This window comes from Stenella coeruleoalba (assembly GCF_951394435.1).
Source record: "Stenella coeruleoalba genome assembly, chromosome: X".
In the NCBI taxonomy this organism is placed as follows: domain Eukaryota; kingdom Metazoa; phylum Chordata; class Mammalia; order Artiodactyla; family Delphinidae; genus Stenella; species Stenella coeruleoalba.
In genome coordinates this window covers 1,877,979-1,899,315 of record NC_137152.1, presented here as the reverse complement: position 1 = coordinate 1,899,315, position 21,337 = coordinate 1,877,979, and the positions used below count along the sequence as shown (strand labels likewise).

Below are 21,337 nucleotides of genomic sequence, written 5' to 3'. Positions count from 1 at the left end.
ACATATTCTCATATGTATTTTCTCATATATTCTTGCATATATTCTCATATATTTCCTCATACATTCTTATACATAGTCTCATATGTATTTTCTCATATATTCTTGCATATATTCTCATATATATTTCCTCATATATTCTTATACATATTCTCATATGTATTTTCTCATATATTCTTGCATATATTCTCATATATTTCCTCATACATTCTTATACATAGTCTCATATGTATTTTCTCATATATTCTTGCATATATTCTCGTATATATTTCCTCATATATTCTTGCATATATTCTCGTATATATTTCCTCATATATTCTCATACATATCCTCATATATTTCCTCATACATTCTTATACATAGTCTCATATGTATTTCCTCATATATTCTTGCATATATCCTCATATATTTCCTCATATATTCTTATACATGTTCTCATATGTATTTCCTCATATATTCTTGCATATATCCTCATATATTTCCTCATACATTCTCATACATATCCTCATATATTTCCTCATACATTCTCATACATGTCCTCATATGTATTTCCTCATATATTCTTGCATATATCCTCATATATTTCCTCATACATTCTTATACATAGTCTCATATGTATTTCCTCATATATTCTTGCATATATCCTCATATATTTCCTCATACATTCTCATACATGTCCTCCTATGTATATGCTGATGATATAGGCTCATGTATATTCTTACATGTATGTATATGCACACACCCTTTCATACACAGATGAACGGCTCTGAAGCCCCACCGTGATCGTGATCTTCACAGCCATTCCCCGCTGACATGTCTCCCGATTTTGTAACAACAACACAACCGTCACATCTTGGGTGGCCCCCTGCTGACTAAGGATAAGTTCCCAGCGCTCACCCCTGGGGCTGGCACGCCCTGGCCCCCAGCTCATCTCTTCTCGTCCTCCCAGCTGCCTCCTGTCTGCCCACTGCCCCGAGCACACTGCAGCTCTCCCTGTGTTCTGAACAACTCAGGGTCATTCCCAGCTGCAAATCTCACACGTTCCTCTGTCCCGGACCTTCTCGCCCAATGGCTCCATCTCGTAAGCTCCAGTTCATCCTCTGAGGTCTGGTAGCAGCAGGGCCTCTTCCGTAAGCTCGCATCACACCCACCCTGCTCGGTTTCCCCTTGACGATGTCCCTCTTACCTGTGGAACGAGTCAAGGGTTCCTGCTGTTCTCCCACTGTTGTGTTCCCAGCACTTCGCAGAGTTCCCTCTAGGTATTTTATGGCCACACTGATTCCAGGTACATTTATTGTCGTCTCCTCTTGGACCGGCTATGAAGCACATATCGCAAAGGTTGCTTTCAAGGGTCTAAGACCCAAGAGAGTCCTCAGAATATGGTACCAGCAATGGTCCTATTATGGGACCACATCACCTGTTTTACTAAAATCAAAGACAAGGTCTTTGGGGAAAATATAAAATGCTATACGTAGGAGTGTAAGGTAAGACCAGGAAAAAGTACTGTGTCACCAAATGTATCACATCACGTCGAATGTACACCATCTGGGACCTAAGACAGTGGGTTAAGGAAACTGTATTTGAAATATCTTCGGATGCGGCCCAAATTCCAGTAACTTTGCTTCCCTTGTGAATCACACGGCCTTCGTAATCCGTGTTGACCATTTTTCACATTACAAGACGTTTCGTGTGTTTGGATCTTATATCCTAGGCCAACCTCTAAGCCACCAGAATACACCACCCCAAAACAGGCCACTTTAGTTTAAGGATTATTTTGAGCTGAAAACAATTGAGAAACAGCAGATGCAAGACAGACAAACCAAAACAAACCAAAACAAAAAAAAAACAATAAAACAACTGTCTGCCTTCCCCCTGTATGCCAAAAAGGAAGGCATTAATTTCCCTTTGTGTGAGAGCAGAATGAGAAGATTATAGACTTTCATCACCCCCAGAGACAGCACCGAAAGGAATCTGTATAACAAACCTTACTAAGATAACCCTTATCTCCTATTCATGTCCCCCGTATACTTACCTTCCCACATCTTGCTGTCCCTAAAGCTCTAAACTTCTTTCCTTTTGCCTTGTGACTTCTCTACAAATGTATGGTTCTTTGTCAAAATGGTAGATTATCTCTCAAGCCTAACTGCTTCTCTGGGGTTCTCACTTCTTTCTAGAGAGGTCTCCATGCCACCTAAGAATATTAATATCAAATGAAATGGGTATGCCTTTCCTCCTGCTAATCTGCCTTTTGTCAATTTCATTTACAGGGTCCCAGAAATAGAACCTAAGAAGGTAGGGTAAGTGTTTTCCTTCCCCTAATAGGCCTCTAAAGGATGAACATTGTTATGAACGTGTGTTATGAACAACATGTTATGAACATCGTTACGTACGTGTGTTATGTGTTACGAACAATGTGTTATGAACAACGTTATGTACGTGTGCACACATGTATATCTGTGTGTTTTCATGCCCTTTACAATCTTCAACAATTTACACAAACTTTTACACTCTTTTTGTAATCAGACCCAATAATCAAATGTTGGAGTGATCTGAGAATGTTTTTCTGAAACTCTGGAAACGTGCTTTACTTATATGGTGTGTTTCTGCAGTCTTATTTTATACAATTATGTACTATTTTTTTTAAAAACCCTCTTGATCTATTGTATGCTTAGATATTTTGGAAACCTCAGCATTTTTTTATAGATTATCAAGAATATTGGTCCTATCTTCCACTCCTCTGAGACCTCGCTATATACCAAGGGGGATGAGAGCTTGAACAAGCATTTGAATATTTTTCTCTCCATCAGAGCTTAGGGGGTGTCTATTTGAGGTAATTTTGGTGGGTAAGCTGGCTTTTGTAACTTCTGCTAGGTTAAGGGTAAAGGTTATACAAGGTTTCCAGCTAGAAGGTCAGGAGAATGTCCATAAATGTTTTCACGTTGGCGTGTACAGAATTAGACTGACTCAGAGAATATGATTCATCCCTTGGTCCAACCCTTTTTCGCCCTTCCTCTTCTCTGCCTTGTCCTAGCCATCACCCCGTTCTTGAATTAGAGTTTAATAAGCAACTCTGTCTTCCTTGTAGCCTACAGATACACACCCACATCTCCTCCTTGACAGGGGTAACTATGCCATCTTCTGCTTTTGAATCTTTGTGGAATGTCACACGTGAGGTAGACCAGCATTTTAACACAGCATTTGGTGGACGTGTGTGGCATTTTAGAGTACGCAGCCCCTACCGGCAATGCCCACATTTATACTCTGAGCGGTATATACCGCGTGTCTAAGGAGCAAACGCTTCTTTCTGAAAAGTTATTACAAATAATTCTTTTCACTTTTTAAGGAGCAAGCATACATTTAGAAGTAAATTACAATGGGGGAGGAGGGATAGATTAGGAGCTTGAGATTAACATATACACACTACTATATGTAAAATAAATAAGCAACAAGGACCTACGGTAGAGCACAGGCAACTACATTCAATATCTTGTAATAACGTAGAATTGAAAAGAATCTGAAAAAGAATATAGCTACATATAGATACAGATGTATACATCTGACTCACTTTGCTGTACGGCTGAAACTAACACAACATTGTAAATCAACTATACTTCAATAAAAAAAATGAAAATGAAAAAAATGTGAAAATGAAAGCAAATGGCATGTGTGCATATAGAGTTTCATGTTTGCAAGGGGACACATGTGTGGATTGGGCGTTAACAGTACAATACTGAACAGCACATATAAAAATGGTTCAGAGGGTCCATGTATGTTGTGTGTGTTTTACCACAATATAAAAAATGGGCAACCCTGAAAAAACATGACACATTGCAACAAAACTAAACTCAACTAAAAATGTCCTCCCTCTGCCTCCCCCACACACACAAGATAATAGCAGATATATGTTGCTGTGTGCATTCTGCTCTCGACGCCCCTTGGAAGATCGCCCACCAAATGCTTTAAATCCCCCTTTTCTCGTTCAGTGAGAGACAGAGAAAACAATCCCGTGCTTCTGTCAGAGCCAAGGAGACGGTGATCAACGCAGGTGTGTCACGGGTCAGAACCAGCAGAGACACCTGGATCTCACTTACCTGAGCACATAGATGTTCCATTTGAGAGACTCCAATGAAAAGCCAATTTTGAAAACCACATTCATTTCTTTTAGCCCAGCAGTTGAAATCAGAGCCTCCTTTCCGATAAGATAAGACAGCTTTAAAATACGTGCCCCCCAGGCAAACGATCACTGTTAATATGATACTCACGGCTGCGTCAGCCAACATGGGCAGAGTGCTCATAATACAAAAGGCAGTGTAGGCGTGTGATGCTTACCTGTTCTCTTTAAGTCTTACGGTCAACGGTGAGGTAGGGGTTCTCGCTACCTCTCTTTCTTGGTTCTGAGACTGTTCTGAGTAGCCCCGAGTCACCCAGTCAGAAAATGTGCCGTCAGAATTCCAACGCAAGGAGCTCGTGTTCCATCCCAGGGTCTGGAACAACTCCAGCAACATCCTGGCCTTCACGACTCCAGGTGGAAAAAGTCCTTTGGTGGCGTTTTCCCAGGATGCATAATCATACCCTTCTTCCTCGTAGATTAGGTGACTTCACATATGTGAAACCTGGAATTAAGTGTTTTGAGCCCATGTTGCATGTTTCTGTCTTTATGATGTTAGGTTTCAATCAGTGCAACAAGTATGCGGGACTGCACGTATATTGTGATGTGTGAAGAGCTTATCCAAGCATGCACAACAGAATCGTTGCCTCTGCAATGGAGTCACCTGCACACAGGTAACTGACACAAGGGAGACTGGGGAGGACTGTGTAACGTGTGAGTGAAGCGTGTGAAAGAAGGAAAGAGGACAAGTTTATCTGGGGTGGAGGAACTTGGTAAAGTTTCAGGGCCAAAATGATTTTTGGAAGCTGGGACTTCCAACTGTAGGAGTCGGTCCTTGAGAGAAGAGGGTGTGGTCCAAGAGAAGGGGCAGGGAATGGGCAAAGCAAGTGGACCCCAGGAGGGCTTGCAGAAGTGAGACTGAGGGAAAACCGACAGGAAACCTAGAAAAGCAGACGGAGGTCGGGGACCCTTTCATCCCTAATAGTAACTTCTGGGTGTTTGTCTGACCTGGGATCGAGTCCCAGAGCAACCACTTTCAAGGTTAGCCAAGTTTCCTAATTCCTTCCGGTGTCATCTTTAAAAACCAAAAAAAACCAGTAGCGACTATTTCACAGAGTTTGTGTGGAGTAAATAAAAACAAGCAAACAAACAAAAAATGGCATGTAAGACGCTTAACACCATGGCTCTCACACAACACGCTTTTCACAAAATAGCTCAACACAGCAAAACTCCTAAGGCGTAGAATTGACTAACGGCCCAAACAGTTAATGATGTGTATTTATAAAAGTTGAGGACCTGAGCTTTATGGCTATTCTCTAGTTGCTTTCTAAACACAACGCAGCCTTATTATTCACAGATCCCATGTTCGTGAATTCACCTACTTGTTAAAGTGGCTTTGTAATCCCCAGATCAATACCCCTGGTGCTTTTGCTGTCCTTGGCCGACACACAGAGAGCAGCCCCCCCCCCCAAAAAAAGAGAGAGAGAGAGAGAGAGAGAATCTGCTGATACACACATGTCCGGCTGAGGTTGAAGAGGGTAACTTCTACCTTCTTGTTTCAGCTCTTAGATTGTAGACAAGTCTCCTTTTCAGGGGCTCCTGAGCGCCATGTTCTTCTCAGTGGGGTGCCTTCTGTTTATGATTTTGCTGTGTAAGACTGCCCCGCGCACCATGTTGAAGAGCTGTCTGTTGTTTCTAAGCACAAGAAGGCTGCCATGTGCCCAGTGGAGAAAATCCACACGTTGCATAAGCTTGGTTCGGGCTTGAGTGATTATCTGGCACTGTTGGCCGTGAAAGCAACGTGGATGAATCACTAATATCTATTCAATACGCTGTCTTTAAATAAAAACACACGTCCAACAAGGTTAGGTATTGGGGCGTTCCCTGGCGGTCCAGTGGTTAGGACTCAGCCCTTTGACTGCCGTGGCCTGGGTTCAATCCCTGGTCGGGGAACTGAGATCCCACAACCCCACAGACAAAATTAAAAAAAAAAAAAAAAAGTTAGGTATTGATCATTGATGAAAATGTAATCAGAGGCTGTAGGAACCTAATCTTGCATTTCCCTTAAGGACACCGGTGGTAGCTTTACAGGACTTAACTACTGCAAATAACAAGAATTGACTGAAATCCCAGTTTTTCTTTCTCCTGAACGGTGACCTCCAACATGGGACGTGCGGGGTCTGCACATCCTTGCAATTCCGGTGCCCAAGCTGGGCTCGTTGTAGGCACTTGTTAAATATTGGGTGACACAGTGAAATTAATGGTCTACATGCAGTCTTACAAGAAGCATTTACTAGCATGCAAAAGGCGTCGCATTTGTTGAAGAAGCGGGATGCGGAGAAACAAAATGCATGGAATTTCAGTACTAAATCGTGGCTGAATATCACGTGAACTAGCCACGACAGGAGAAGAATGGTCCTTCCTGCACCGACATCATGACAAACGATGCTTGAGGGAAGCAGTCACGTTATTCCTATTGACTTTCACCAAACGTCTGTTTCAGACAGAAGAATGCATGACATCATCACAACCTAAAGAATGCAGTCACCTCCCATGTTAGTTTCCTGCTGCTGTGGTAACAACTGACCACAAACAGGGTGATGTAAGACAGCAGGAATTTATCCTCTCACAGCTCTGGGGGCCAGACGTCTTCAATCAAGCTGTGGGTAGGAATGCACTGGCCCCTGGGGACCCCAGAAGTAGAATCTCTTCTTTGCCTCCTACAGCTTCTGAGACCTGCTGGCATGTTTTTTGACTTGTGACCGTGTCACTCCACCATCTGCCTTCACGGCCACATGGCCTTGTCCCGTCTGTCTTGTCCTCTGTGCCTGTCATATAAAGACGTTTGTCATTGAATTTAGAGCCACCTGGACAATCCACAATGATTTGTTTGTCTAAAGAGCTTTAGCCGAATTACACCTGCAAAGACTGTTTTGTCCTAAAGTCCCGTTCACCAGTTCCGGGGATTAGGAGAGAAACATCCTTTTAGGGACCGTCATTCAACCCACTACACCCCCTATGCAGAGAAACACAAAATTATAGGAGAGGAGCACATAACATGTATTGGTTTTTTTTTAATTGAGATACGTTGACACAAAACATTATGCAGATGACATTTCTCGTTTTAAAGCTGAGTTACAATTGACATAAAACATTGTATGAGTTTCTGGTGTACAACGGATGATTTGAAATTTGTATGTGCAGTTGATGTTTATGATTCAACCCAAGAGTAGAGAGAACAGCCACACAAATGCCCAGAGAAGTAAAAGAAAATAAACCCAAGCCCTTCCAGCAGGCAACGTGGGAGGATCCCATTGCAGTACCGTACCAAATTCCTACCCTCGTGTGTTCCCAGAATCTAGTTACAACGGCATTCATTCCACAAAAACTCATTCAACGACAGTGAGTTAGAGCGAAAAGAAACGGGGTGGAATGTAGAAATCTGCATTCAGTGGAAACTGTACCAGAAACACATGCGGACCAGTTCTTATCATCGGCGTTTCAGAATCGTGGCAGACAGACGGCGTGCATAAATCCCGTCCTTTTTTTCGAAGACAATAAATGTAGAAGCCCAGCTAACACAAAGTGAAGACGACAAGCCAGAAGGGTCTGGAAAGGATAAAGGTAAAATCTGGACTTGTCCTCAGGGGTGGGAACTATCGATATATTTAGAGAGAGTGCCTGGTGATCACTTTCACATGTTTGGTTTCTGGCAAGGAACATGTTTACACATTGGGTTGACGTGTGTGAACGCTGAACGCCCTGTTTGGAACTGTCTGCAATGCCTTGAAGGGTTTGGGTTATGTGAAGCCAAATGCATTCATTCGTTGTTGGTTTGACTCATTTTATAGGAGCTCCTGGAGTATGTCAGATACACCAGCGTCATGCTGGACAGCTCAGACAGACATGGATAAACACCACGAAAGAGCTCCATGCCCAGATCAACTAAGTCTTAACTCTGCGCTCCATCCAAGGTACGTGGACTCCTTGACCTTCTGTCCTCCGGGGGATGGAGGAAGGTAGAATCATTTTTTTTATTTCAATTTTTTACTATTTTTTAAAAGTTTTTATTGGAGTAGAGTTGGCTTACAATGCTGTGTTAGTTTCAGGTGTACAGCAAAGTGAGTCAGTTATACATACACACAGATCCACTCTTTCTTAGATTCTTTTCCCATACAGGTCATTACAGAGCATTGAATAGACTTCCCTGTGCTATATGGTAGGTCCTTATTAGTTATCTATTTTATATATAGTAGTGTGTATATGTCAGTCCCAATCTCCCAATTTATCCCTCCACACCCCTTCCCCCGGTAATAATAAGTTTGTTTTCTACATCTGTAGCTCTATTTCTGTTTTGTAGATAAGTTCATTTGTGTCATATTTTAGATTCCACATACAAGTGATAGCATGTGGTATTTGTCTTTCTCTGTCTGACTTACTTCACTCAGTATGATCATCTCTAGGTCCATCCATGTTGCTACAAATGGCATTGTTTCATTCTTCTTTATGGCCGAGTAATATTCCATTGTATATATGCACCACATTTTCTTTATCCATTCATCTGTCGATGGACACTTAGGTTGCTTCCAAGACCTGGCTATTGTAAATGGTGCTGCAGTGAACATAGGGGTGCATGACTCTTTTTGAATTATGGTTTTCTCAGGGTATATGTCCAGGAGTGGAATTGCTGGGTCGTATGGTAGTTCTAGTTTTCGTTTTTTTAAGGAACCTCATACTGTTCTCTATACTGGCTGCACCAACTTATAGAGGGTAGAATCATTTCTAAGCACAGAATTGGACAACCACCCAGAGACCACACACGAAGAAACACAAGGGCTCACGGAACGTGCCAAGGCCCTACGCAGCCCCACCGTAGGCAGAGGTGTTGCTGGAGGAGCACGTGGTAACGCTCCTGTGTTTTCTGGGGGGAAATTTCTCTCCTGAACAGCGTCCAGATTGGCGAAAACGTCTCCCTCTTCCGCCACCTTAGGAAGAGCTAGGACTCTTTATAAGAACTGGGCAATTATTTGGGCCTTCCCAGCTCTGAAATTTAGATCTATGGTCCTTCAGTTGAATTACTTTATACTCTGGGCAAATATCTAGTGCTACCAAGGTGCAAATCTTTATAAAAAACTCTTAGACCCCCATTTCCTACTCTAACCTTGCAGTGACCGTAAGTGGATGATTTTGGCAAGTGGGGAACGTCATCTAGATTTAAGACAAGCTGACATGTCATCGTTGCTTGTGCTGCTGTTATTATTGTTTGGTTTCAGTACAAGGGCATTGGTGAAAAAACAGTGCTGGTGGTGATACAATCGACTCTGACAATGTGTGACCTACTCCTCGGTGAATCAGCAGTGGTGTAGACACCCCAGTGTGAGAAAAAGGAAAGAAAGCAGGAATAATAAGACTTCACGTCATTTAAACACATCCTTGGGAGAAGATCAAAGGAGAGAGTTCAGTAAGAGCTAAGTTCCTTAGAACGGGTGGAGCTTTGAATGGGAAGATGCCCTCGTATCCCCAAAGCTCGCAACCTGTCAAAGCACCGGGCAGCCGGTATGCACATCCCTTAGTGAGCAACCAGAGTACAGTGGGTTGAATGGTGGCCACAGACAGACATATGAACACCCTGACACCAGGGACCTGGGAACGGGACCTTTTTAGGAACCAGAGTCTCTGCAGAGGTGATGAAGTGAAGGGTCTGAGATGAGGTCCTCCTGGAGGAAGGTGGCCCTACATCCAACGACAGGGTCCTTCTAAGACACAGAAGAGGAGAGACACAGGCACAGAGGAGAAGCCCCGGGAAGACGGAGGCAGAGATTTAGAATCCCTCTGTGGCCACAAGTCAAAGGAGTGCCTGGAGCCCGGGACAAAAAAAAAAAAGCTAAAAGCCTAAAATTACTAAGAAACATAAATACAGTCATATGTCTAAAGACACTTATTTCCAGTTCTTGAAGCATACTTGGTATGGCCTCGTTTGTGGGACCTCACCAAACACACTGCTTGCTCTTACCCTGGAGAGAGAGTTCCTTATCACTGCATCAGTAGGAATGCAGGTTGCTGAAACCCCACTGAGGCAGAGAGGCACACATATTGTGCTAATTTAAGACGTTTCTGGCTCCCCTACATTTCATAGGAAAAAAGAAGGCACAGGACCAAGAACGATTTTTGCCCGACTTCACTGATTTTTATCTGGGACAGAGGGTGGAGGATTAACCTCCCCAGTGAGGACCCCATTAACATCGGTTTGTCTTTGGAACCAGATTTTTGTGATGTGTCCCAGGGCCTTGCTCTTTCCTTTCTGGAGAAGTTTGCAATTCGCTTTCCCCTGAGATTCCGGGGAGGGAGAAACCGCGGTTCCCACCCGGCTCTCGCACATGGCTTGAGCAAAACGATAAAATCCCACAGCCCAGGGTCTCAGAGCGCTGGTAGAATGCCACGGACGGGAAAAACGGTTAAAGGGTGATCCCCCCAAGGGCAGCCACGTGGTATAGAAGATTCTAGTGCTTTTGGTGCCGGAATCCTTTTCACCGTCGGTTATGGGTCGTGGAACAAAATATTTCAAAGCAAAGAACTTGAGTTGTTGCTTTTTTAATGGGTTCCGGAACTCGGCGGGAAGAGGTGAAAGGATTCCATGGTCCACTTCCGATCATGTTTCATTCTTTCGAGGCACGTGCAAGAGCCTGACTCCACGCAGCCTTCAGGGATTTACGTGCAAACAAAACCTAGACAGGAGTTTTCTGGCCACGTCCATGAGCAACCAGCCGAGCCTCAACTAACGGCAAGTTTCCTGACCATCAAAGGCAATGTTTTCGAGTAGCGCACGCGCAGTTTTCAACCTGGACCCGTAGACCAAACAGGACAGGGGACCACATCCTCACCAGGTCAGGTCTCTTCTCTATATCAGCTGCAGCCTCCACAGCAGAGAAATGACCCAAAGCCCTCATCTCACCCAATAACCCCCTGTCCTTAAAGAGAGGCATCCCCGATCTGAGCAGACATTTCACGTCCTGCAAACCAGCCCCGGTTCCTCACGTCAGTTCCGTCTCTGCTCGGTCTCGAATCCACCACGCTGGCCTCTGCATCTCCCCTCTCTAGTCCCAGTTTGAAGAATCTCCAGCCTTCTCATATTATTGAAATTTTAAAACCCAACCGTAGGGGCTTAGTTAGTGCAAGCTCTTCCTTGAATGTCTGGTAATCCCCCCAAATCAGGATGAACTCCTCTGTCCTCCTAACTCCCACGGTGAATGTTTATAACCTCTCTTCCTGCACTTGTGTTCTTTGATTACTTGCCGGTTGCAGAAATGCCTCTTTTTCCAGCTAGATTCTAAGACACTGAAGAATAGGGTCCTTTCTTCTTTTCAGGACCTCCGCTCTCACCATCGTATTCTTGCTTTGAATCTGTGCCGTTGTCACACACACGTATTCTGGCGTTCACTGGCTTTTCTCTGGGGGTAGGACAATGACATTCGATCAGAAACATTAGCAACTGGATTGGAAAGGTCATTGCTCGGAGGTGTGAACCCAAAATAAACATGACTTCGCTTCCCTGCGGGGCAACGTGAAACAACACAATCGCTAAATTTAGCACGAAGCGGAGAGGAAAAAATGCTGTCATTCCCATTGAATCAGACACTCACGCCCTGCTTCCAGGGGTCATTTTATCCCTGGCGGGTTGCTGGCCCCATGGTACCTCCGAGCAGAGAGCTGACACGTGGCCACACTCACAGAGATGTCACAGACGCACGTCCTCTTTCTTCCCTCCAATCGTTGAAAGTATATGAAGGTCAGAACGCATATCGTAAAGGCAGCTTTAACCCAAGCCAACGGAGCCATATCGGCCTCTTGGGAAAAACCTAAACCAAGAAAATGGGTGGGTTTATGATGAGCGACACACCAGATCCCTCCCTGAATTAAACGTCCTTTCACTTCACACATAGTTTAGTATCCGTTATGGACTAGACGGTGAAACTCAGGCAGGGAACAGGGTCCCACCCTAGACTTCTATTTCCCAGATGAAGACCCTGTAGATAATTTACTACGTATTATAAAATGATGCTCAAAACCAAAGGCAAACTGGGATCTACTGCCTTACCCCTAAATTCACCGTCGATATTGTGTGTGTGTCATGCATTAGCGTCTATAAATATTAGTATACACATTTATATATTATTTATTTATATTACATCTATGTATGTAAATATATTTAATAGGTGCATATTATTTTATATATGTACATGTGTATAAATATATTAATATATGTTGCATATATACTTCTACCTATAGATAACGTACATGTATGTGTACATATAAATTTGTTACTGTTTCTATTCATTCCAATTTATACAGGAATTTGTCTTTCCAACTAAACCTCTGAAATTTTGCCCAAGAAAGATTTGCAGCTACAAATAATAAAAAATGGGTTCAAATTAGGTTTAAGGCTCTAGGGGATGTAGTCATGGTATCCACCGCTTTTAATAATGGAATAATGTTTTTATAAAAGCTACCCTTAAGAAATGAAGGTTGACACAACCTTGTAATTAATAACTGCATCTCAATTTCTTACGGCTGGCGGATTTTCTCTGGTTATCTCTGAAATGACTCTTAGTCTACACCTGCCACATGTTCTTTCCAGCAGCCATGGGGGTGGAGAAAACATGGGCTGGATTTGGAGACTAGCCTTCCATCTGGAAACAAGCCAGCTGACCTCTCTTTCTAGATGTGGGACGAGCCATTATGTTCTCAGGGGACTTTTCCGTTCCTAACATTTTGCTGTGTGGACATGACCTCTGGGATTTATCTTACCCTCGCACAGCAGGATTCAATAGAAGGGGTATTTGTATCGCCTCTGCTCCAAGAGGGCTCACTTCCTGAGACCTCAAGACAATGTCTTATAAGGTTATTTCAGCCGGCAGGCAAGCCCACCACCTACAGCCAAGAGATGTTATCCCAGAGCATCCCCGTGGAGCTAGGATCAGGTTTCTCTCCAGGTATGAGAAAAAGGGATCTGACAGCTAAGCAACGAAAGACATCACTTCTCAAGGTCATCTTCATGACATGGTCATCGGAAAAGAGGCATCTCATGAATGTTTCCTTCGTGGTCCTATTGGTCTTCCAGCTCTAACTAAGCCTCACTCCATGCCCTGCCCTCTGACGAACGTTAAGCAGCTTGGGATTCCAGTCCGAGGAAGGTGCGGGGTGCAGGCTCCCCTCCGCTACTCACCCTCTTAATCATACATCCAACACGTGCCCCTTTTGCCCCTTTTCTAATTAGTCAAGGAAGCACGACTTTCCTTTCCTCCAAAAACCATCGGAAAATTCAGCGAAGGAATCAGTACACAGCGTGAGTCGCACGAGACCTCTTTGTATATGCCACACCTCGCTGAAAGTCTGGGGAATGACGGAGAGACCAATCGCAAACCTGCACGTATAGTGAAAACTTGAATATGAAAGTGTCCTTTCCGATCCCTTCAGCTTCCCTGTGAGTGGCAATTCGTCCTGGGTGGCCTCACCCCAGGACGGTCCCCTGGCATCGGATGCCTAGCTATTCCCTCTCGCGCTCTCTCTCTCTCTCCTCTGCCCTCCTTTCACGCAGATGCAAAACAAAAGCAGAGAATACCTCCAGGGACATCTCTCGGGATTCCTCCATCGGTGTTGCCCACGTGGTCCACGTCTTCTATTTTCTTAGCCGTGTCATCCCTCAAACAGGCTTTCTTGCCCTCAACACAACTCACACTTTGTCCTGGATAATTCTTTACTCTGGACGGGGTGTGGGGGGGGGGGTCCCCCGTGCATGGGAGGGCTTTGAGAGGCATCCTTGCCCCCCCACACCTATGAAACGCCAGCTGGTCAATGATGACAGTTGTAATGCTTCTAAACTGTCCCCAGATGTTGCCAAGTGTCCCCTGGAAGGAAAATTTGTCCCTGGGCTGTGAATCGCCACCATAGATAAATAGACAGATAAACAGATAGCAGAAGAGTCTCCCGTGCTAAAGCAGGGTTTCGCAACCTCAGTAAGGGTGACATTTAGGGCCAGATGACGCTGGGGTGAGGCGTCCTGTGCCCTGTGGGCTGTGGAGCGCATCCCTGGTCTCCACCCACCACGTGCCAGGAGCACCCCTCCCCCCAGCATGACAGTCATAAGTGTCCGCAGACATCGTCACGTGTCCCAGGGAGGTGGAAGTACAGCTCCTGCTTGGGGACGAGTGCTCCAAACCCCACAGAACTCCTTACCGGCCATAGGCAGCATCTCTGTCCTGTTTCTCAAGACTGCACCCTGAATGTTTTCCACTCTGTGGGTTGAACTGACCTTGTAAATGTCCTCACGGGTTCTGTGTACATTTGCCAAATTAAAGACGATACAGGGTGAGCGCTCACCCTTCCTAAAAGTTTCCTACGTTCCTTATTTTGATTTCGTGTGACAACAAACACGTGTAAACCAGGCTTGCGTTCGAATGTGTGTCGCTGAGGGGATGAAGAATGTTTTGCTCTCCACGTTTGCCGAAGCCACAAGCATAGCACAGCTGTGCAGCCTGATCAAAGCTCCTTAGAATTTTCAAGCTAATTATATAGATCTCCTCTCTGCATACCGGAAGACCGGGCTTTCAGGAGAGCTAAACAACCCGCGTCCAGATGTTACACTCAACCCTGAAATTGAACTAATTTCTGCCAGGATGAAAGAAATCCACTGGATCTGCCTCAGTCCCACAGTTAAACTTAACCATGGGGCGATAGCTCTCCGAGACCCCTGGGCATGGGTACTGACCAGCAAGGGGAGTGGAGAATTGGCAATGATCCATGTAACCCACTGTGCATCACCAAACTGAGTAATTCAGAGCCCAAAATAGATTCACGCTACACTGTAACCACTGGGGTTTATCCTTCTCAAATGCCCATGTGTATGGGCTCCACTGTAAGGATTTGAATCCAAGTTTTTATAGTGTTGTGAATATGTTTCCCAAACAAAGACCTACAAGATGGATGCTTTGAAAATTCAGGGGCTATGGGAGAGAAACACCCCGTCCCCATTTTATTTCTGTACAAATTCAGCTTCAATGAAGAGACATTCATCAAGGAAGCCCACAACAGGGGGAGAAATCCTATTCTTCCATTGGGTTACTGTTGGGTGCTTGTTAGGCCAATAAAAGTAACTGATCCTCAGAAAACGGGCATGTCATGTCTTTAAAAGCCCATGATCCCAGCAGGTCATTATTCCGTAAAATAAAATCGTTTTCTCCCCAAAATCATGTGGCCAACGTTTTTGCTATGCTTTTTTTAATGCAAGAAAAAATATACACTCAGTAGATTCATAGATACATAGATATAGATGATACACTATATGTAGATGGATGGTTAAATGGATGGATGGATGTACAGATAGATGCTAGATAGACAGATACATAGGTGGGGATAGAGAGATATGATTGGGTGTCTCAAAGTGCAAACAATTACATCTCTCTTTATTCTCTGTGTTGGAAACTACATTGGATTTCAAAGTGGGTTTTTTCAATTAGAAAAAGAATCCAGCTTCTATGCTACGTGCCATTTAGTAATTAAGTCTGTTAGCTTGAAGAGTTGGAAGTCAGTAGGTTGAATCTGCTTTTATGGACAAGACATCTCAGAAGGTTTAAAAATTCAGCTCCATGTGAGACAGCCATGCAAGCGTGAGCTACGGCGCTGAACGCAACCACGGGCCGTCGAAAAACTCAGCGCGCTCTTCTATTTGGGGGAAATGTCTCTACGTGGCCCCGAAAATAAACACTTTTCTCTGAGGAAGCATTGCTTGTGCACTTACAGACACAAAATGTATTCGATTTAGCCAAACGTACACGAAATAGCTCTCATGGTCTGAGGGATGATGTGAAACAAGGAGGCCGTGCAAACGTTTTGGGTTCTTGGTGCATCACAAGACTGGTTTCCTCTGGGTTATATTTAGTCTGCAACGTGTAATTAAAGTACCATTTCGCCTGCATATTTTCCATCTTAATAAGTTCCCCAGGAGTCTAATATACGCCCCGCGACGGGGAGAAGCCACAGACCATCGTGCCTGCAGTCGCCAGGTTAATCTCATGAAAACTTTGATCACCTTAATGCAAGTGTAAGCCCTTAATCACCACCTGCAACCAACAGAAACACAACGACTGAACACAACCATTACCTCAAACTGGCCACCGGAGGGTCTAACTCATATTCTTTGAATCATCCTCAGTTTAGTGACCCCTGCAACGGTCCACCACCAGTGGCCACCTAGACCAGCCCTGAAAACTCAAAACAGCCAGGCTGAGCAAACCCAGCCTCTCCTTCTATGCAAGGATGAGCCAGATGCGTTTCATTTTGTTCCCTGAGGACTTTTCCTTTCTGCTAATGCTTCTGTGAATGGAAGTGACCTCCTATGATTAGCTCACCGCGGCACAGCAGAATTCAGTATCGGGGTATTTTTACTGGCTCCTAGTCAAGAGGTTTTTATTTATCAAAACGTCAGAACAGTTTTCCTAGAAGGTTATTTCAGCTGCAAGGCAGGTCTGCAATGGACCGTCATGCTATTGTCTCTGTATCACAGGTCCCACAGCTGGGAAGGTGCGTGTGGTGAGAACATTGCGTGAAGAATCAAGGAGCATCACTGAAGGTCAGAGGGAAGCCAGAGAATGCAAGGAGCGTTGGCGGAGGGAGGGACCTGCCTCGTCAGGAATGCCAGGGCCCAGGTGTCAGCCCGACCACGTGGCAGAGCACGGTTGTCATTCAATGTCCCACGTCCTCATTGGAAAACTCAAGCTGGGCTGTTACAAGGAGACGATATCAGAGACACAAAAACTGACCACTGAAACAACAATGCATTCCGCCCAGAGGCAGCTCACCAACCCACAAGCCCAGGCAGGGAGAGACGTTTGGGCTGGGAGGTGGACACCGCATGTCAGGATTGAAGACACACAGTGAGGAAGCTGGCTTCCGTCCTCTCTCATGGCTGGACAAGTAGGGGCCATCAGCCTTGTCTCAGCCCTCAGTGACCTTGACTCCTGTAGGACGTTATCCTTTCCCATCAGCCCCCTCTACCTGTCCAGACCTACACTGATCTGGGCGCTCACAACAAGCTCCAAATTCCCCGTGAGCTTGACCGTGGTCTTTGTAGTAGCATGTACCCTCACCCTTCTCCAGACTCCTAGGATACTTACAGTCAAGACCATAAATGCCCCTCTCCTTCCTTCCTGGAACGTTCAAGATGTTTCATCTTCCCAATAAAGATGTTAAAAAAAAAAAAAAGAAAGAAAGTAACAAAAATAAAAAAAAAAAAAAGATGTTTCATCTTTCTTACGTCTTGAGTACACCGCCACCGGCACCCAGTTAGAGCCTGGGGTTTTGTAATGCAAGACACAGAAATGCAGCCACAGACCAGAGGATACGACTTTGAAAATGAAAAGGGCTCTGACGACCACCAGGTTCGATTCATCTTTTTCCACATGAGCTTTCATCACTGCCCTTTCATTGCAATGCATGGTTGGAGGGGAGCAGGGAGGAATTCTCCAATGACTGCGGCACCCGCGTTCTCACCCCTACAACCACTGTCTGAAATCCAACTTATGACGCTATATGCCTGGTATTTCTTGAGGACTCTTCTGGGGGAAGCGTATGTAACTGGTATGTTAAACAATCATGACTCATTGGGTGTAAACATAAAGCAAATTTAATTTTGTCTCCTACCATCCCTTTCGAATTCAGCAGATGGGAGGGATTCTTCGTACACCTCTGGAGGAAATCATAGGAGGTCTGAGAGCTTTCTTTTGCTGGCTCTCCGTCCGCCCTCTCTCTCTCTCTCTCTCTCTGTCTCTGTCTCTCTCTTCCTGCACCTGCAACAGGTGTGCACTCCCATCCCTTTCCTCCTGCAGGGGGGCATCACCGAGGCAGAGGCAGTTGTGAAGGGAAGGATTTCACAGAATTGCCCAGCTGCCCCAGTTCCACCTGGGAGAAACAGCTCACTGCGGGGAGAAGGGGAGCCTGCTAGGTCCGTGCGCCGAGCCCCCTTTCCAGTCCAGCTGGAAAGGTGACCAGCAGAAGCCTTTATTTCTCTCTGACACCCGTGTGCACTTGGCAGTGGGCTTGCAATCCAGTGGGGAGGGGTGTGCATTAGTTGGCTTCTCAAAAGACACAGGTGAGGGTCTCACAGACACCCCCAAAGTCACCACAGGGGAGCAACAGACTCTGTGCTGTGTTGAAATATCAGGGTTTCTCTCGTGGTCAAGCAGAGGCCTCATAGACTTGTGCCCACGTGAGCCTGTGACCTTGCAGTTTGCAACAGCTCACACCGTGACTGGGAGTGTTCGGGGAGATTCCTCCAAACTCACAATTGGTGTCAGAAGTGAGGACGGTCACATGGAAGGTCCCCTCCTCTGAGGGTCCACCTGTTTCCTTGTTTCTTTGGCCTCAGGCATCTCTCTGCCTCACCAGGATTTGAGTGGGTACGTAGGTTCAGTTCTGCGGGGAAACAAGGAAAGTCCATCATGGGTCGTATCCAAGTTTTTTCTCCTAAACTAAGTCTGACCTTAATGAAATAGCTGTTTGCGTCATGATCGCTGCCCCATAGATGTCTCCACTGGCCAAGCCCAGATTTCCCATCTAGGTTACTCTGGAAGCTAACACGCTGCCGGGTTTGGGAAAGAGAGAGTAACATAAATGTTACTCTTTGTTCCTAACAGGGGTAAAAAACAAACACAGCCACGTGCCCTGCGGGGTCCAAAGACTAGGCTCTGCTAAAAGAAATCCTGCCCAGAATTTGACCCAGACAGAGTCTGTAGACTTGTTACCGACTCTTTGAATCGTGAGTAAAAATAACTAAAATGTGGTCTAGACACACAATGGGGTATCAAAAACGCGCTCGGTAAAAGAAGCCAGTTCAGAAAGGTTTTCGTCCCATTGATTTGAAATATCCGGAAGAGGCAAGTCCATAGAGACAGAAAAAGCAGATTCCTGGTTGCCAGGGGCTGGGGTGGGTGCGGGGTAGAGGGATAAAGGGGTGATAGCGAGAGACTGGGGTTTCTAGCTGGGGTGATGAAAATGTTCTCAAATGAATTGCAGGGGGTGGTTATGTTACAGTGCAGAGCACCGGGACTCCGTATCAGCGCTGTTCCTTTAGCGCTAACCTCTGTGCTCTGTTGCCTCTGCCTGGTAATGCTGGCTCTGCACCTCTGGTAAGGGAATGTTGCCTTTAGCTGGAAATATACATAATTGCTCCTTTTCAAGGCTCCGCCTCCCAGGCTTGACATTTAAAGGTATTAACACTCTTCATTCCTATAGAGATAAAAAGTTGCAGAACAGAGAATAAGTCTGTCCTGTTGGAGGCTTTTAGGAGCATCCTGACCTGACCCACGTGGACAGCTGCAAGAACAAAGGATTCCCGCACCAAGAGGTTTGCAACACCCAGCCGCACCCCCTCCCCTTTTAGTATAAAAGAAGCCTGAGGGCTTCCCTGGTGCCGCAGTGGTTCAGAGTCCGCCTGCCCCAGCACCTTGTCTTTTGATTTATTGGCCCGTCTTAGCTGCATGAACTTGGACTTGGTAGCAGTAGCACGAGGCTGTGAGAATACGAAAAACCATTGAATTGTGCAACTTTAAGCAGGTGGATTGTATGTTGTGTGAGTTATAGTTGTAAAAAGTTGTTAGAAAAAGAAAATACAATTAACTCTCCCTTACCATGTATCCACACTGCTTATTGGAACCACCTGCCCCTGGACATCCCAGGCTGTGTGTCCCCTCTTGCACTCTCACACACTGACACACACACACTGCAATTCTCTTCCACAAACCAAAATACTGCCTATGACAGCCAAATGCATGCTCATTTAGACGTGATTTCTACACCACCTACTTCCACGTGGGATCAACGGATTTGAGATGGCTTATACTGAAATCATATCTTCGCATGCTTGTTAAACTAAAGACACAGCAGTGCCACAGAGCAGGTGTGAGAGAGGGAGAGAGATGCAATTTTCCAGGCACCTGGAGGAACTCTCATTTCAATCTTTCAAACCTCTTAAACACACACACCTGAAAGCCTTGGTATTCCTCCCATATTCTTGGGGCTCTGCAGACCTTTTCCCTGCCATGCTGGAGCCCTCTCTTCTCCTTAAAGCTGACCTGTATATTTATAAACTAAAAAATGTGCATCGCTCTTTAAACCCTACCCAGAAATGCAATCTCATTCTCTACCCCAGCCCCGCAAAACTCTTCCCCAACAGGTAAGGCCGGCCTATGCAAGGAACAGAATTCAAGGGGATGATGGAAGGTGAGCCTTCCATGTTACAAACATTATAAATGATTTCAGAGTGGCGATACACCTTAAAAGTTATTTAGTGCCTATGTTCCCATTGCAGCAAAATAAATAAATAAAAGGGTGTCACTAGAAGTTAAGTTTCATAAAGACACAGAGCAGGAATTCCTGCCTGGATTTACCATGCTTTCCCAAAACTGCTGTGAGGTATTTCAGTGCCACACTTCAAACACTTCCTAACTTCGGTGGAGGGGACCCTTAAAATAAGCTTTAGAGAGACTGTAGAGATACAGAAAACAAACCAGTGGTGACCAGTGGGGAGAGGGAAGCGGGGAGGGGCAAGATGGGGTCGGGGATTAAGAGGTACAAACTGCTATGTATAGAATAGATACAGCAACAAGGATATACTGTACAGCACAGGGAAATATACCCATTATTTTGTAATAACTTTGAGTGTAATCTATAAAGATATTGAATCACTATGTTGTAGATACTGAAAGTAATATAATATTGTAAATCAACTATACTTCAATAAAAAGAATAAAAAGAATGTCTAAGCAAATTCCATTTTCTTTTATGGAAGTGGTAGATCTCAGTACTGCTCATCACAGGTAACCCTTTGTGTATATGGGAGATAACTGTGTTAATCGCAGATGTACAACGAGACATATTTGCCCTAATTTTGGCAATAGAGGGCAAAGTCATGGTTTAATGAGTTTTCTACTGCTGTATAACAAATTATGACAAACTCAATGGCTTAGAACAATGCCCGCTTACTATTCTTACTTATTTATCTTTTTTTAGTGTTTTTAAAAAGATTCTTTATGGAAGTAGAGTTGATTTACAATGCTGTGTCAGTCTCTGCTGTACGGCAAAGTGACTCAGTTATACACAGAGACATTGTTTCTTTCATATTCTTTTCCATGATGGTTTGTCACAGGATATTGAATAGAGTTCCCTGTGCTCTACAGGAGG

The 21,337-nt window shown here is 44.8% G+C and overlaps 1 long non-coding RNA gene across 1 annotated transcript in view; it reads left to right on the top strand.

Moving 5' to 3' along the window:
* LOC307179975 overlaps positions 1 to 17,840 on the top strand; it is a 33,992-nt gene extending 16,152 nt beyond the window's left edge. The window contains exons 2-5 of the long non-coding RNA XR_013825628.1: positions 2,265 to 2,294; positions 4,665 to 4,779; positions 7,957 to 8,079; positions 16,665 to 17,840. This is a non-coding gene — a long non-coding RNA (uncharacterized lncRNA). The remainder of the gene's footprint in view (positions 1 to 2,264; positions 2,295 to 4,664; positions 4,780 to 7,956; positions 8,080 to 16,664) is intronic.
* The last annotated feature ends 3,497 nt before the right edge of the window (positions 17,841 to 21,337 follow it).